General features: G+C 42.7%; 1 protein-coding gene across 4 annotated transcripts in view; it reads right to left on the bottom strand.

The window, feature by feature from the left end:
• RERE (arginine-glutamic acid dipeptide repeats) overlaps positions 1 to 11,289 on the bottom strand; it is a 259,220-nt gene extending 247,931 nt beyond the window's left edge. For 2 of the 4 annotated variants that reach the window (XM_075520186.1, XM_075520189.1), the window contains exon 1: positions 10,895 to 11,288. The gene's annotated coding sequence lies outside the window, so the exon portion shown is untranslated. Of the gene's footprint in view, positions 1 to 10,894 lie in introns of all 4 variants that reach the window. The other 2 variants (XM_075520190.1, XM_075520193.1) reach the window with 2 other exon arrangements.
• Between the last annotated feature and the right edge of the window lie 1,407 nt (positions 11,290 to 12,696).

Genomic DNA, 12,696 nt, shown 5'->3' with positions numbered 1-12,696 from the left:
AAATGTGCAAGTAACCACAATAAACTGAGAAGAGAGCTGCTCAGGTTATTTTTTTTGAAATGTAGTCATTTCTTAACCAGTAGAACAACAGGTTCCTGAGAGTTTACCTATGTTCCTGTAGCCCACTGTTGAGCACAAACTGCCATTAAAAAGTTAAAAATTCCCACGTTTCTTCATTATTTTATAGCTCGCTGGTCCTCCATACCAAACAATAACATACCACAGAAAGAGAGCTAAAGGTTTGCCACAGCACAGGTCTTCACGGTTCTGAGCTACCAAGTCAAGTCCTCTCTGTATTGGGGGATGGCCAAGCTGCTAGATTTGGGAGGATTTTTTGCGTTGTTTTTAAAGCATTAACTAGCTATTTCATGATCATTGCAAAGAGAAAACGTGTAATGTGTAACTAAGTTAACATACGTTTTCAGATTAGCAAAGTAAACAGATATAAAACCCCCTGCATTTGCATATTGCTTTACATCTATAAAACTTCCTGATAACAGTGACAACGTATCATCATACCTATTTCATAAGCACAAAAACACAATTGCAATGAGTTGTTCAGCTCAAGGTCATGCAACAAGTTGTTTGGTTTGGTTGGGGGGGTAGTTTTGGGGGGATTTTGGGGGTTTTTTTAAGTGTCTGGAGCACAATCCAAATATTGCAATACCAACATCATCTAAATTCTTGTTATGAATTTACAACATGCAATCTTTCCAGTCTCTTGTTGTCTACTTGTAGCATGACCCTTTATCATCTTCAAGAATTAAATACGTGACCTAATTAAAATACCTTTGGAATTTAATACAGGAAACATGTTTAATTTCAAACAATGTTATAAACAAGAGGCCTCCTTCATTAATAATCCCTCCCAGCCTTTGTTTCTATTCAAGAATATCCAACATGTGCATTAGGGCCTCACAAGAGTCCCAGCAAGGAAAAGTGTGAATATAACTTATCAGGACTCAGAAGACTTCACTAAACATACACAAAAGTAATTACTTTCAACGTCTTACTAAACTTGTACTTTGGGACAAAAGCTATGGAAGTAGTTATTTGATGAATAATTAGTGTAGGGAAGAGAACAGGGCTCATTAATTGAAGCAAGCCTGCACAGAGAGAAGTGACATAGAATGAGAATACAAGTGGAGATGGTTTCATTTTTCATATATTACAGACATGGAAAGAGAAGCATGCAGTTAGACAATAAAATTCAACAATAAAAGATGAAGTCTATTCGACATGAAGAGAAGCAGGAAATAAGAACCAAATTACTTTTTCCAACCAGAAGAATGAGCAGATATGCTGTTTACAGAACTGTGTTTAACAAAGTCAGCCACGGAAGGTAAGCTGTGATAGTAACTGAGACTCATAGAAAAAGAAACATATCCTCAAATGCTCACATTAATTACCAAAAAAGAGTAACAGCAGGTAGAATTCCAAAGTCTACAGTAGGGAAATTGGCACAATTATGAAAAAATATAAGCAGAGGTACAAAATAAGTATGTTACAAGCCACATATGTTTCTACTGACATGCTAAAGGACATTTGACATGTAGCAAGAGGTCACTGACAATTCTAGCACCTCCCTACAGATTAGTACAATAAAAAAACCTACTAGACTACGTGCATCACTACCTTTTCACCCACTGCGCTCCTACAATATCTCAGAACTTTGATGAAGGCATTCAAACAGCAACCAGGAGTGTTGCAGCAGGTCAAAAGAGAACTTGGATTCTCCCTATTTTCTTTCAAGAACATATGGTAACAGTCCACTTGGCCCTTTTCTAATCCAAATATTATTCAGACTTTCATCCAGAAGCATGCATTGCAACTCCCCCAACACCAAGAGACTGCCTATAAACGGAAAAGCCCTAAATCCATATTCCCTTTATTTAGACGTTAGGCTGTTTTATTTGCATCTCTGCCTTAGGAGAACTACTTGTATTACCATACTCCATCCACGTTTCTTCACAAACATTCACCTTTATCGAGTTATCCATGTTTGCCCCTTTTCACTCAATTCCTTTGATTTAAAGCCTAACCTCTGAAACAATACCCTACTCCAGCTTTGGCCAGCCAACACAAGAGCAGCCTTAAACAGTTCTTCTACTGTCATCATCTGAAAGCCTTCCATAGCTTCTGCCCTGAGTTCAGATGAATTAAGCAGCAGGGAATATAAAATTTACCATGGAAACTGAGTCACAGAAAACACTGTGAACAAGGAAGGGGGAGAAGGTTTCCCTGATTAACCACAGATACAAGGGGCAAATCACAGCAAGTTCTCAAAAAATAAAATGGGGTTTACTTCACTAAAAACATGTCCATGTCCATTTTGTTCCCAGTAACATCAAATAAACTTGTGTGTGTGATAACAACAAACCTATAGTTTAAGTCTTACAAATAAAACACATTAGAAATTAAACGCAGAGCTCAAACCAGTCTTAAGGTAAGCCAGTTTATTTCCTGATGACTCTTACTAGTTGGGCATTTGACTCCCAGAAATCTTTAAGTGTACAGATACCATTAAGTTCATTCTATCATTGGGTAAAGTTTCTCATCTTAAGGGTTCACTTTAGAAGGCAAGTAGCATAATTCAGTGGTTTAAGGAGCAGTCAGAGGCAGGTCTATTAAGTTTCGTGAAAATGAATGACCTTGGAGACATAAATTAGATTTCCTGCATCTCACTCCCAGTTTGTAGAAATGAGGATTAAGTGTTTAAGTCTCCTGCACTGACCTCATTAGAAGATCTCTAATGGAGACATTGCATTCCTTTTTATACAGGACAGAGATACCAGGCACAGAGATACCAGGTACCACAAGAACACACAACTACAGTTAAATTGTGTGTGTTTTGTTCGCCTAAAGAACCTGTGGTCTTTCCCATTTTTAAATTTACTAAGAGCAAGGAGCAAGGCAAAGCTTTCTTTGCAGAATCTTGTCGGATACTGGGCCTTAACCAGGTAAATTTTAAGCAACTTCACCAATATATGTTCATGCTTCTGCTTCCATACTTTGAAGTTTCTTTCATACCTCTAAATTCACGCTTCCGTTCTAGATCATACTGAAGTATGATCGCAGTGAAGCTGATACACCTGAACAAGAGGTGAACTACCTGCATTAAAGCTATTGCAGACAGAGGGGATGGGAAAACAAGTTGAAGAAGAATTATAAAGGAACACAGGTAGCATTCCAAGAGACGGGTTAAGTTGTTTTTGTGGGCGAGAAAAACTTCCAAAGAACAGATGAGCACCACTATTTAAAATAATAAAATAAAAAAATAAAAAAACAACCCCCACACACACACAGTGGAAGACAGAAGTTTAAGAGAAGAGCAGCTCCCTTCAGCTCAAAGTTTTCCAAGCTCAGGGCCACTCTTCAATTACAGGTATAGGAAAAAGCGTTTGATGCATGTGTGTCCACCCTGTCACCATGAAGAACCTTCCCACATGCCAAGTGCTCTTTCTTAATTCAAAGCAAATCTGAAAGTCCCGATTGTCTGGGCACCATGACTTTTTACTGGGTATAATTTCTTGGAGAAATACAACCCTTAAAGCACTTAAAATTCTATGATGTACTGTCACTTTCTTCTTTCATATTTATGACACTTTTCATGTTAACATGCCTGAATGGATGAAGACTCCTAAATCAAGGAAAAGAAAAAGGCATTTTAGCATCAACACCATGTATTCTAGTCCCTTGTGGTTGTTGGTATCAGCAGGCTACTGTCATATACACATTTGTTTAAGAAGATTCATAATCCTTAAACACATATATTTAATAACTTTATTTAGCACAAAGCCTCTGATCCCCTAACATCCTATAATACATAGTTAATTACTAACTGAACTCACCTTTTTTTTTTTAAATAGTTGCCAAAATAGTAGACTTTGACAGAAACCATCATGTTCTGTTTTAATTCTCTATTCCAACACACCAATACACTCAAGTCTAGATCATCCTGCTTTACAGAGCAATGCAACCATGTAATTATCATAAGTGCTCAGGTTTAAAACAAAGCACAGTCTTACCAGCTGCCTCTAGACCATAGCGATTTCAGTAGCAGTATAGAAAAGACCTATCTCTGGCATCAAAAGTCTGAGTCAAGGCCTTTAGCTGCAACTCTAACACTAAAAGTCTACTGTTCGCTACATATTTTAGCTGTTTCTCACTTAAAGGAAACTTAAAACCACTCTTCACTAGAGCTTCTATCGCCAATGCTACAAATACCTTTTGTTAAAATTTTTAAGACATGAGCAAGACAATTTGTCAGTTTATGTAATACATGGGTGGTTATGGAATGAGTAGTACTGCACGGACTGCTGACTCAAGGTACAAGTGCACAGATGAGGTCCCATGAGTCACAGCCACTGCGTTAAGCGCCCAGAGCCATTTACTAAAGGATAGAAGTAAAAAGGGCTGCTTGAAGTTACCTGTCCTTCAGGGAAAGAAAATTGGCATCTCTCACATGTGCTGTCGTTGAGAGTGAACACTTGCTGTGTATCTAACATTCAGTAAGTTACACAGCAACTTAGCCTACCCTAACTCATTAATGTGCCCCTACCTCACGTTAGGCACAAATATATATATATATATATATATATAGGTTATGTGTGTCATGATGTGCATGATCAACACCCCCCCACCCAAGTAGATTCCCCCATCCATTCCCCTACACACATTCAGACTACCATGATTCCACATACAGAAATGTGACTGTAGGATCAAGAGTTTAATATACAGCATCTGCCTCCTAAGAATTTAATATATACCACTTGCAAGATATCTGAGATCAAATAAGATCTATCATTTTTACTCCCCTAAAATCAATTTGGCTTACTCTAGATAAGGATTCATTTGCTGGAGAATTAGTATAACACACACACACCCCAAAAGCCATGTCAAACCAAACAAAAGCTTGGTTTTCTAAAATTTTAACAGTGATTTCTCACTAATAAGAAATTCTGCTCCTTAATGTTTTTATTAATTTTTAGCATAATATATAACAAGAATGTTCCCCCTATGTATTTTAACCAACAGTTGTAAGAGATGCCTGCTCCCAGACCAGCTGATGACTACAAACGCTTCCAAACAGCTCCAAAAAAAGGAAGGAAGACCTGCAGGAAGATGGGCCAAGTGCCCAAGAACTTGCCTGTTTCCACCCCAAAACAGTTGGCCATATCAAAAAGACGAACATAAAGGAGAAACTGCTGATCACACAGACAGAAATATTTGTTAGCACTAGATGACAGAACTTCCTTTCTCTTTCTTTAACCTGGTTTCTCAGAGAAAATGAACTTCCCTAATTCACCTCACTTCCCCCACTCCCCCCCCCCTCAATTCCCTTATCCTCTCATTTCATGCCAGTAACTTCTGGTGCGCAACGAATTTCAAACAAGCCTGCCACGACAGTCATCTCAGCAATAACCAACATTCCTGAGAGTTTTGTGCAAGCCAGCAGATGGATAGGAAAAAACTCTCTAATTAACTACATCCCCACTAAGGCATGGCCAGACAGAAACAAGCATTTTAAGTTTTGCTTGGCAGCCAGCTAGTCCGTCGGCACATCCATGCCACTGGCCCATTCAAGTGTTATTGAGGACAGGGGAAAAAGAAAAAGTAACTGGCAAGAGGGATGGAGGGGGCAAACTTCAGGACTTCCAAGCTCTTGTCTCCTCAGAAGAGCTACTAGAACATAAGCTTCATCAGTACTGCTGGCCGTGAAAATAAATTTACACTACAACCTTCACTGCATGCACTAGAAAAGACCACGGAACATCCATCATTCTAAAACAGAAATCCTGTTACATATTTGAAACAGGCCAAAATCGACTCTCAGTATCGGTGATTGATAATATCATGATAGCAATTTTTTAAATATAGACAAGTAGATTAAATACATAGATTAACTAAGACCTCAAAATTAACAAGTACTTATTTTCTTCCTCTTACCTTGAATCTTACAACAGTGAACTAGCCTCTCATTCGTGTTCTGTAGGAAGAACAAAAGACAACCTACCTGTTCAAAGAATTACCCGTTTTCCTGATAACTCAATCATAAAAATTTAATCTATCAAATTTATGCAACACCTAAGCTGATCTACATTTTCAGAGAAGCACTTTTAACAGAATTAAGATGCCAAATACAAATGCAATCCTTTATGCCTAGAATTCAGAGAAACACTGTACCAGAGCTAATGGTGTATTTCATGCATGCGTTTCTAAGAATTTCACAAAAAAAGGCCATCATTATCCCCATTGGGCATAGAGGGAAAACTGATGTTTGTATCCAAGCTAGTTTCACTTTTCTCTAGGTCAACGAACTATTCTGGATGCTCAATGAACTAAACAGACATTTGTATTTACAGAAAACAAACAAAAAAAACAAAAAAACAAAACAAACAACACCTATTGAGACAGGAATAGTCAGCTAATATTTCGATCTGTTTGGTTTTTTCAGTCACTTACAGCAATTCCTTGCCCCAGTAGACTTATAAATCAAAAGGAGCCAGCGCAGTATTCATATCTTGTTTGCTCCTTTGTTCATACATCAGCCTCTCTGAAAAGAGCAGTTGGGCACAGCTACCAACATTATAAAGGCTTGTGTAAAATGCTGCTGGCAAACCAACATAAAGAGCACAATACCGCGTTGTAGATCCTGCTCCCTAACACCTCCTATCACTCCAAGAAGTGGCTAGATTTTCTTCCTAGCAACTTGCTGGAAACGCCATTTCCAAACTGCATCTAATCACACTCACCTCCTTCCGATACCTTCCACGCCACCAACGCCAATCTCGCATACCTTCCAGTTTCCCTCTTGCAATAAACCAACTTCACATCAGTAGAGTACAAGCTTCATTTCAGGCAGCTTGAAAAAAAGCACACTAAATAAACAGGTCTCCAATCAATAGGGGTTTTGTTCTGTTTTGGTTCCAAGATAGGTCTTTTTTTAAAAATATGCCCGTATTTTAAGCCTATTGATTTAAATTTAAGCTCTGAGCTCAAGTCAGATACTACGCATCCCTTGAAGTCAAGCAGGACAATTTGTTTAGACTTCATGCAACTGAAACAACTACAATATATTTCCATAGCAAAACCAGAGTGAAAAATAGCTGAACCTTAAAAATAGCCTAACCAGGATACCATCCTAAAAAAAAAAAAAAAAAAAAAACAACAAACAAACCACACAACAACACACAGAACCAAACCAACCTGTACACTACAAAGTTAGAGAGTTGGATTGTTTGGGGTTTTTTATGGTTAACTCCAAGCTTGACCAACCCTTTTAAATTTATGTAGTTGCTCACTCATCTCATTTCAGGATCACATAATAACTAATTGTTTTCCAACTGTCATTTTTTAAACTAGAAATTAACTACAATTCAAGTACTGTATTCATATGCCAACAACACAGAGCGTAACATGTTACTGAGGCTTACAGTATCCTTAAATATGGCATGTAATGAAATCAAAGCTACCCTCAGGCAATCTTAATGTACGAACAGCTCTGCTGCTGCTGAGAGGATAACACAGGTTCTGCTGTGCCATTACACAGCCAGTAACACATACTTGCAAAATTCTATATGCTCATAGCATACTTTTTTCCTCCCACTCCCAAAAGTGAAATAACTTCTTTATGGGCAAAACTACCACACAGTATGGCTAGAACAGAGATGCATTTTGTAGCTATGATAGTAAATTTACAAATAGCGTGTTATTAAAAAGAGTCAATTATTAAACTGCAACATCAGAATGCCATTTTTCTCACCTAAGCTGTAATCAGCATTAAGAATTACACCAGCTCTTTTCACATTTGTGAATGTTGTTGATTATTAGCCTTTTGCTGTGGCAGCACTGAATCTATACCCACAACTCCACAGGATGGGCTTCTGCATGCATACAAAACCCCCACTAAAGTAAAACAAACCCCTGGATGCAAATAAATCACCACTTGTTAATCCAGCTACATAATTACTGTTTAAGGCAGCTCTGTCTCTCCTAGCTCCACTTACCTTTTCTGCCCGAGAAATGCTTCCCATTTTGCATACAGATATCAAGACCTTCGTCCACATAGAGAGTTATCCCTCTCTCCATAGTACAACTTCACATGCCACAGCAATCATAAAGCCACAGAGAGGCAGCATAAGTATTTCACTGTACCTCTCTGTGAAGTCAAACAGTAGCATTCATGCAGACAATAGCCTACAATAACGTTAAAGTGATCACTAGTCACACCAAAGGTATACGTGTGGTAGAAAAATACCAAAAAAAGTGTCCTCAATCCAGAGGCAATCATCACCTCATTTTATTCAGGTAAGGCAACTAAAGTCATTTACCCCAATTATACACCGAAGTCAGCTAAAGAGTCAAAAACAAAACTTAGAGGCCTCGCAATTAAACTATGACAGTCACTGCTGCCTATTTTCCAAAAGATCTAGCACACTGGCATCTTTTCCTCAATGCCCACAGGTTATTTTTTTATGCCCTTCTGCATACCTCAGTATCATCAGCTAGTTGAAGTTACCAGTGAGCTGAGACTTCACCATACCTCTGTAACCCCATCTATGGAGAGGCTCAAGCCCTTGTGCAGCCTCTTTCACAGCCTCAGCACGCACTATAGTAGTAGTCCTGCAAGGAGCAGGGAGTTGGTCTTGATTGATGATCCTTATGTCCCTTCTAACTCAAGATATGCTATGATTCTACAATTGGGTTTTTTGTGCTTTTTTGGGTTTTTTGTGGGTTGTGGGTTTTTTTTTCCAGATGCTACTGTAAAAAGAAAAACATTAAACAATCATCAAGAAAGGAAACCATGTATACACTGAAACAGACTTCTAACCTCTGCACATTTTCTTTTACTTTTGTCACCCCAGTGCATTTATCTGAAGTATTCTCCCTTGGCAGTAGTTTTCCCTGCACACATTCTTCCGGACCAAACATCCCAAAGCTAATACAGAGATCTGAAGTGGAGTAATCTTTATTTCAAGCCAGCTGGGGTCTTCATTTGGGGGGAGAAGGTAGAACATGAAAGAAAGTTGAGAGGGGTTCAAAAGAGTGTACTTCCGAGTCTCACCTCATGTGCTCCCTCTCTCTTTATATATTCACTTACAGACAGAGAAAGAAGCAGAGCCAGCGCTGGGAGGGGAGGAGGAAAGAACATAACAGAATGTTTTGGCACCCTTTAGCTTCTAATTTCCTATTTTGCTTTTTTTGCAAGGTTACCAAAAGGCCATTCTGGGGAAGGAGGAAAGAGGTAGAAAACGCTTCCCATTCTCTATCTTTCACTTCTCAAAAGAAAAAGATACCGTGCTTGACGGAGAGCACGGTCCCAAACACAGCAGAGTGTACGGCAAAGAACAATGAGCTCCCAAGCCTGGGCATTGTGTGCATCTACCTCCTGCTCTTCCCTCCAGACCTCATCAACCAACAAGGCAAATCTCTAAAATCGCTATTCATCCAAGCCAGGCCACTGAAATCCACCCCAGTTCATAGTTTATGGTACAAACTCAAGGAGTAAAACCAAGATGAGATGTATTTACCAGAAGTGCTTTTATTATTATAGAAACGCTTCCACCCCTCTTAACCACCATGGATTTCTCAATTCTAAGGGAGCAGTGTACAAAAAAACCAAAATGTTTGCCTGGTAACACTAGAGCTACAAAAAAATATTATACATTGCACATTAATCGGAAATTTGACACACGCCTTTCACAACCAACAACTACTCCTTTTGACACAGTGTTCATTTTTAGCTGGTTAAAATCCATATTTAAGAATGGGCATACTATTTGAATTATGTCACTTCAGATTTGTTCCGAAAAAGCATTTTTACTGAGTTGTAACTGTAAGAACCAGTGGCTGAGGCTCCTCATTTCAGTTACGTTGGTGCACAAGCAAAATAATATCTTTGATTTCAATAATTGGTCAATGTAACTCAGGAGTAAACAGACATCAGACAGTAGCCTGCTGACTGCACAAAAACGCTCCGAGCTTCTAATCTCCAAGAACATTACCGCTTCGAGGAAAAACTCAGCATAAGAAGTCAGTAGATCAAAATAACTGCAACCAGTGCATAAAAATAAATCTAAGGGAAAAGACACTTCAACAATGAATCATATTGTTTCCTTCCCAGCAATTTCTTGAACAGCCAGTTTCAGCAATGAAGCCTCTCCTGTTGTCTACCTACTACTACTTTTCTGATTCTGGTCACCTTCTTTTCACACTTTAGAACGAGAAATTATTAAAAAAAAAAAATAAAAAACCCCACCCCCTCCTATGCTACTGAAAATGTTATGACTAAATTCATTTGCATAAAATATTCATTTCACCATTCCATACCTACCACACATGAAAATAAGTGCATCTTTTAAACACCCGAGTCGATTTCCTCTGCCTGTCCACTGAAGTTAAATATTTCCCCACCTCGCGTTTATTTAGAAGGTTAACAAGTTCAGCCTTCCTCTGAGAGCCCTTCCTCGAGCGAGCATTAAACAGACACGACCCTCTCCAGCAAAACAAAAAAAACAACAGAAAAAAACCCCCAACCAAACAAAACACGCACGAACCGGACCCAGCACCCCCGTGTATGCACCTCCCGGGGCAGGAGCAGGCAGCAGCAACCCCAAGCCTGGCAGCGACTTTCTCCCCCAGCCCCACGCCCGCAGACACAAGCCCCCTCCGCGCCTTTCCCGCGCCGAGCCCCGGGCATTCTTCCCGGAGTTCCCTCACCCAGCGCTTCCTTCTCTCGCCTCCCGCACTTCACCGCGCCGATAAACAAATAAAGACCGGCCCTGCACCGCGCACACACGCGAGGAGGGAGGGAGGGAAGGGAAGGGCCTCGCCCCCCGACTCGCGGCCACAACAAAACCCCGGCAAGTTCCCCCGCTCCGCGCCCACCTACCTCCGCCGGGCGCTACACCATCAACGGCGGCTCCGTCTTGCTGCCGGGACAAAGCGGCGGCGGCGGGGCCGCTGGGCGGGAGCGGGGCGGCGGCGGGGAGCAGCTCCCCTCTTGCCCGGGCGGCGACGGCGAGCGGCAGGGTCCCCGCGCGGTGCCTCACCAGCGGCAGCCCAGGGGCATTTTAACGGGGAGACAAGGAGCGGGGCGGCGACCGGGCCGGGGCGGGGCGGGGGACCGTGGGGAGGGGGGAAAGAGGAGGAGGAGGAGGAGAAGAAGGAGGAGGAGGAGGAAGAGGAGGAGGGGCGGCGGCGGCGGCGGCGGCGGGCTGGGGGTCCAGGCAGCCGAGCGCTGCCTCCGCCTGCCTTCCCTCACGCACGCACGCACGCACCGAACGGGCACCCAGCAACGCAGCCAGGCCGGAGCCGCATGCCAGTATCCGGCCTCCCCATTGGAGGAGGAGGGGCACCCCGTGACCCGGCAGGAGGTCGGATCCAATCAGCAAAGTGGATGGAAGTGATTTAAAAGAATAGGGGGAAGGCGGAGGGGGGGGCGCGGGGAGCGGGCCGCGGCCGCGCCGCCGGCGGGGAAGAGGCGCCGGGCCTGGTGGCACAAAGGCGGCTGGCTGGCCGGCCGGCTCCCACCCGCCCGCAGGGGTCACAGCCCGCTGCGCACCGCCAGCACGGCCGGGGGAGGATGGCCCCGAGCCCGGGCGGGGGGCCCCGGGGCTCGGCCTCCCCACACACACACACACACACACACACACCCCCACCCACCCAGCGGCGGCAGAACGCGCGGAGCGAGGTCACAGGCACACGCAGACACGCACACCCCGTAATTGTTCTGCGGGTCGGTTTAACAATTCCACGTCAGAAGCGGCGGGGGCAATTGTATTTAGGTTGCCTTCGTCCCCTGCTGCCATGGCACGCTCGGCGAGAGAAAATAATGGGGAGCGTGAGCTCCGCCACCTCCAGCGCGGCCTGGCCCAGGCCCTGGCACCGCTGGCCCCAGCATGCGGCGGGCATCGGCCGTGCGGCCCAGCCCTGGCCGTCCCGGGGAGATGGACGAGGCCTGGCGCCAAGGCGGAGCAGCCCTGGCGATGCCCGGCTGCGTTTGCACGTCGCGTGGTGCCCTTCCGCCGTGGCTCTACGGTCGTACGTGTTAGACGTGCGTTTTGCATGCAAGTGTTTCTTCCGAGTTGTTCTCATGAATAAGTAAACAGGTATCAGCGGTAGGAGTAAATGCGTTTGAAGCGTCTTCAACGGGAGACAAGGTACAAAATTTTATGGCTCTGTCAGAAGCTTTTGGCTGCACTCTGGCTCCGGTCCCTCAGACCTTTTAGGTCCACGCTCCGTATTAGTCAAATTAAGCCACTGTTACTGGTCTTGCACAGAAAGTTAAGATTATGCGTAAGTGCATTGCTAGATAAAAAGCTGATGCTGCTGCTTACTGCTCTGTGCAGTGAGGAAGTTGTCACAACAGCAGAATTCCAAATTACTGAGTAGCAATTAATAAAATACTTGGTCACTTAGGAGATTTTTAAGCTTCTTCATCTCTGAGCTATCACATAGTTAGAAAAGATAGCACGAAGGTACCCGTGCCGAAAATAGAGCAAACTTGTTATTTAACATTAACCTCACCTTTCATCTGCAGAACACAGGCCAGCAAAATAAATCACATGGCTGTGAAGGAAGTCACACATTCTTCCTGGGGATCTGAGAAATTTCATGTGGAATTATATCTTCTTTTTGAAAAAGCACCAGGATATGTCAGGACAGATTTTGCCCTCAATTACACTTGTATAA

This window comes from Mycteria americana, chromosome 18 (genome assembly GCF_035582795.1).
Source record: "Mycteria americana isolate JAX WOST 10 ecotype Jacksonville Zoo and Gardens chromosome 18, USCA_MyAme_1.0, whole genome shotgun sequence".
Lineage (NCBI taxonomy): Eukaryota > Metazoa > Chordata > Aves > Ciconiiformes > Ciconiidae > Mycteria > Mycteria americana.
This window is presented reverse-complemented; position numbering and strand designations above follow the sequence as displayed.